This window comes from Phyllostomus hastatus, unplaced genomic scaffold (assembly GCF_019186645.2).
Source record: "Phyllostomus hastatus isolate PE091 unplaced genomic scaffold, TTU_PhHast_1.1 phas_scaffold_11, whole genome shotgun sequence".
In the NCBI taxonomy this organism is placed as follows: Eukaryota; Metazoa; Chordata; class Mammalia; order Chiroptera; family Phyllostomidae; genus Phyllostomus; species Phyllostomus hastatus.
Genome location: NW_025334005.1, coordinates 5,711,547 through 5,717,551, shown reverse-complemented (window position 1 = coordinate 5,717,551; position 6,005 = coordinate 5,711,547). Strand labels below are relative to the sequence as shown.

General features: G+C 44.6%; 1 pseudogene; it reads left to right on the top strand.

Moving 5' to 3' along the window:
• Positions 1-3,077: 3,077 nt before the first annotated feature.
• On the top strand, positions 3,078-5,554 carry LOC123829237 (annotated as a pseudogene).
• Positions 5,555-6,005: the final 451 nt, after the last annotated feature.

Here is a 6,005-nt window from a genome sequence, read left to right as displayed (position 1 = left end):
ACAATCAAGTGACAAGTGCTTTCAGAGTCAAGACCTCTAAGGGTGAACAACGTGACTAGACGGGCATCATTTTTACCAATATATGATGCTCTCCTGGGATATATAACATCAAAAGCAGGCCTCATCCATCTCATTAAGAGAAGTATTTATCAGTAACATTTTACTTTGATGAGAAATATGAAAAATGGAAAGCTATATGTTGAGCTATACCAAAGGCTGCAAGGATCTCTGATGGTGCCCACATCACCCATGTGTGTCATCTGACTGACTCCATAGGCATGTTACCACTTCCTCCCCTGCCTTGTGCACTGAAGAGCCCCTGAGATATATGACCTGAGGCTTCAGCAACACATGTGAGCAGCTTCACCTCTCCTCTCCCACTGGCCCCTGTCTGCAGCCCTTGGTCCCCTAACCATGACCTGACTGCTTGCTATGAGCAGTGAGCTGCCAAGGGAGACCCATGACCAGGGAAGGGCCAAGGGCATTGAAGATGGCTCCCTTCCTGTTGTTCAGCAACTTTTGCTATAACTCCATTGTCCAAGGATGGCTATATGTTTTTTTCTGTGTTGTAGCCAAGGATCTCAACTTAGGAGGAAAGTTTTCCAAGGTATGGAAAATTGTACACATCAAATTACAGCCACATACCCCACCCTAATACAGAGTTCTTGAAGCTACCACAGATCCAGTGACAAAGTAAAGGCTGAGTAAATTACAAAAAAAGTAACCCCAAAGTGGTTTCAAGTCCCCTGAGTGTCACAGTGACCACATTGGGTCGGTGCAAAGGTGCTTGGGTCTCTGCTCATGTGACCTGTCCTGGGCCCAGGAGACTTCCAGGTGGGGAACCAGTGGTGTTCTTCACCAGGAGAAGATTCTTGGGTGTCAAGGACTCTTTCCATCCTGAGCTCTTTCCAGAAGGAGCCGACGGTGCTGGGCCAGTGGGAGGCTCTGTCAGTGTAGACGTGCTGTACTTGGGGAGCTGTTGTCACACACAGCCACTTTTGAGGAAGAACTGCCTGAAAGCCATGAAGGCCTCCTCTTCTTTCATCTTTTGGGTCCCTCCCCACATAGGGCAGGTGAGCTGGCCATCCTTGAGGTCTGTTCTCCTCAGTGCACATCAGCCCACAGGTGAACAGGAAATGGGAGGACTGCAAGTCTTAACCCCACAAGGTATTTCCCAGTCATGGGAGTTTGAGTCCTCTGCACACACAGGTGCCACTTAGGCTGATGAAAATAAGCAGGTGTTCTACATCCTGACCCTGGAAAAGAAAGGCACTATGTTAGGACTACCATGGGAGGTTGAAGGAAGTGGTTTAGGGATTGTGGAGGAACTCCCTGGGAAAAGAGGCCAAAAGGCCTCAGAGTGTGTCAGATAGACAAGGAAACTGATGAGCTAACTCTCACTAGTGGATCCTCAAGACTATTTACTTTCCTTAACTTGATCCCCTGCTCACCAGAAAGACCTTTCTTCTTGAACAGGCTTCTGTAGTGAAGGAGACAACAGAAGTCTTCTGTTCCTTCTGGATATTGGTCCTCATTAATCCCTAAGCATCTGACATTCATGAGCATTTAGCCTTGTAACCTTCTCTAAATCCCTCTCATTGTAGATCTGCCACTCTTTGGCGTGAGACATAAGACCGAAGACTGTACAGGAACATTTTTTTACCCAACATTTCCCAGTACACAGTTATTGACCAATGAAGCTCATGTGTTGGTTTGTCAATGTATTTATTATGCTACTAAATTCATTGGTATCTTCTTGTAGTCTATTATCTTTACCCACTATGAACTTTTCTACAGGTAGGAAAAATGGCCTCCATCAGGCTGAAAACTGAAACCAAGTGTCTGTAGATTAGGTTAGTGTTTGCCAGAGTGGGTGTGTGTGCATCTCAAGATGTGGGAGTGTTTACTGGGTCACACTCCAGTGACTGGTCCCACTGCTCACCTTCCAATCCACCTCCCACCCCAATGCATTCTGTCTCCTGCACCAACTATTTCACTGAAATTCCTCACTTCCTAGTGTCAATCTTGAAGCCGGTTGTGATTTTGTATATTGTAAGAGGTAGAAGTCTTGTTTTTTCCCTTGTTGATGGTTAATAGGGATGTTTGACCAGAAAAAGGAACCTTTCCACTGCTGAGTTGTGACGTTGTTTATGCCATAGATTAAGTTCTCTCTGTGTGGGCATCCATTTTTGAGTTACCTATCATATTCCACAGTATAGTTGTCTATTTCTAAGGATATACTAATCTGGATGAAGAAGAGTTCTTTTATTAATTCACTTTCAATATGTCAGTGAAAAGTAACCACTCAATGTACTTCCGAACCTTCTTGGCCATTTCCAGACATATATTGTTCTATGTGAATTTTTAAACAAGTTTATCCAGTTCTTCATTAAGGTCCAGTGGAATTGGGGTGAAAGTACATTGAATTTATATATCAACTTTGGAAAGGTTGACATTTTTATAATTAGTCACAGTATATACTACCTTACTCATTAGATTTGTTCTTAGGTATTTTATGATTTTGTCACTTGTGCAAAAGAGACATTTTCTTCCATTTCTAATTCTCTGTCATACACCATACACAAACTTGTATTTGTCTATATTGAGCATGTATTCAGACACTTACAATGTATGTTCTTGTACTATTTTAATACTCTCAGTGGTTCTGTGTGATCCAGTCTCCTGTTTTCTTTTGAAAGAATTGTGATGTCAGCAAGTGGAAGAGATTCATTTGATGTTTGCACATATTTAGAATTATTTCATGTTCTTGTTTTAGTGTGACACTTAGAACTTGCAGACCCATGTTGACTAATACTAGGTTCATCAGGTATTTCCCCCCTCCCATTATAACGGAAGCACCTTTAGCATTCAGTGTTTTAGAGTGATGTTGCCTGTTGGCTGTGAACATTGATTTTATTTGTTGTAAAGATTTTTCTTCTATTCGTACTTTCTTTAGAAATTTTTCTAAGAAAGTTCACCAGGATTTCCTCCTTGGAGCTGGCTGGGAGGAAGACCAAGTGGTGACCATGGCTCTAGGCCTCAGGAAAATTCCTGTCCTTGCTCCCTTCCCCACGGAAATGCCTGCTGTCCACACAGACAACACAGACTTCAGATGGGAACCCTCTGAAGTCTGGAGATCAGGACTCTGGCAGTGGAGAGACTATTGGAGACCCTATTTGCACATGTTGTGACTGGTGAGCACCAATAGGAAGGGGCCCTCTAATGAGAAGAGGGGCCATTCCAAGAAGGCCCAGGTTTTGGCTGCATCTGTTCAACAAGCAAGTGAGAGTTTTTGGAGAGTGGCATAAAATTGCAAAGGAGAGTCAGTTTCTCAAGGAGAAGCTTGTGGCTGCTGCAGAAGATATTGGAAAAGAAGGTGCTTTTAAGCAGAGGTTTGCAGGAGAATTTGCAGATACCTACTCTTTTTTGACCTGTGGCAGTGTGGTTCAGGCAGCTTGAGCTTTGCTTTGTGCTGTTACCTGGCTGCTTGTTTTTGCTGACATGTCCGGTGTGTACAAATTACTTGTTCAGGTGAAAGTTGTGGAGATGGTATCTTGAAACCAAAAAATGATGGTGCTGGAGAATTCCTGGGAATACAGTATAAAACCCAGGATCCTCATGTGGATTATCAGCTCATGGCAGATAAAAGGCATCAGGAAGTGAAAGATGTGGGCCATCATGATCACATGGTGGTGCATAGGGATCAATGTTTGTCTTTCATATCGATATTTCTCCCCTTCTCTATGTCTCTCCATTCCCCATCTCTAAATAATAAATAAGTAAACAAATGAATAAGTATATAAATGTTTTAAAAAGGAACTGATGTTCTCAGTTCTGCAATAGGTAAAATGATGAAGAAGAACAGAGACCTGGGTAGAGAGCTTCAGAAACTCTCACATAACCCTGGTCAGATTCATTCCTGGAAACCAACGTTCTCCTGATAGTATAGGTTGAAGCTGCAAGGAATGGAAATGAGAAAACAATTAAAAAGTGTGTCCAGTTGTTCCACCAATGTGCCAACAAATTCAGGTCACCAATGGATACTGTTACATTTCAAACAAGGAAGAAGATATCAAGCTTGTTCGGATATCTGCAAGCCTGCTGGAAGCCCTCTATCCTAAGTTTGTCAATGCTGCATTGGCCGTCACAGAAAAACCACAGAGTAAACTGGCCAAAGAGTACATGGATCTTTTGAAAGAACAGTGGGTAAATCAAGTCTATGTTCTGCTAGATGCTTTTAGTGATGTTATCTCCCTTGATGACTTCCTGGCTGTCTCAGAGAGTCATATATTGGAAGATGTGAACAAAGTGTCATTGTTCCCTACAAGAAAGATGTGGGTGGGCTGGACCACATCACTGGTGCCTCCAGAGGCCAAGCAGCATGGGTCATTCCTGCAGTCACTTCAGCAATGGACATCTATGAGCCAGGGGACCATACAGAGAAGGTGGTGGAAGCTACCAAACTTCTTTCCAACACGGTGATGCTTCATTTTACTGAGCAATTGGATGCAGTGGTGGAAGCCCTCAGCTCAGATCCCATCAGCCCATGGATGAGAATGAATGAGTTGATCGAAGCCTGCTACCTCATGTACAATGGCATGAGGGACACCAGGAAAGTGGTGTTGGTGATAGGGACTCCTGAGGAGTTGGGTTGCTCTGACTTTGAGAGAGATAACTTCATTGTCTGAAGTAGGGCAAGTGTCCAGACAGAAGATGATCAACATATAGCTGGCCAGAGTGCCAGGGCTATCATGGCTCAGCCTCCCCAAAAGCAAGAGGCACACTCTGTGGAATGGGTGCCAGCATCCAGGAAGAGAAGAACCACCTGGATGCTGAGTGTTCAAAAGGGATGACGGTGGTAATGAGATGATTGTGGGGCCCAGGCAGATGAGCAGGTTCATGGTGGAGCCCAGAGACTTCACTCAAACTTGAGACCTGTCAAAAATACATCAGATGTGTACTGCTGCCAAGGAAGGATTCAGGATAGACAAGCGTGGCCACAGCAGTGCAGACCAATGCCAAGACGTGACTTGTAAGCCGGACCTTCGGGCCTCCCTGCTGCGCATTGCCCTCCACTGTCACAAGCTCAACATCTGCAGCAAATTTAAGGCCAAGGTGCAGAACCATGGTGGGGAGCTCATTGTCTCTGGGGAAGACACCACCTTTTCCCTAATCTGGACCACCAAGCACCTGATGAATGCCATGGTGAGGATGGTGAAGGCATGCTATGTGGCCCCCACCAAACACCAGAGGTCTCAGAGTATGGCTTTCTTCAACGTGCCTCCACCAAATACCACAGGTCTCACAGTATGGCTTTGTGCAGCCTACTGGCTATGTCATGGAAGATGAAGGCACCTGAGAAAAGGTCTTGGTGAAGACAGAGAAACAGGCCAAGACACAGGCCAAGATTAAAAGGGCATCTCTGAAGATGCAGGTGAACCCTGTGCAGGCCCTCAGAGAATTCAGAACCATGGACAGCACCCAAGGCTGCCCTAGCCAGCTGCCACCATCTCTCTGGGCCCTTAATATCAGTCACAGCTCTTTACTAGAATGATTTTGCAGAATGCACTGAAGTGAGACTGCACAGATTTTTCAACGTGGCCAGCCACGGAATTTTGGAAGGGCACAGTTGTGTTTCAGCCCGTCATAAACACTCTCAGAATTCTGGAATATATTTCTAGCTATATTTTTAATAAATAAAATGAAAATGTCATAACCAAACAGAATCCCACATTAAGTTGTAACTAATGCCCTTGGCCAAGTGTGATGCCTGTTGTCCTGGTGTGACTTCAGGGTTTGAATGAAGGGGAGAGCTGACTCACCCTGCATTCAGGGAGGGGCCTTTCACCAGCCCTGCATCCTGGCATTTTGGCTGCTATTCAATGACCAAACTAAGTCAGGGAAAGCAAAGTGGATATCTCAGGAAACTGTCCCCAGAGGAGCAATGTCCCTAGAAGAAGTTCTGAGAGGGAGAAACCACATGAAACTCAGTAAAATGTAATCTG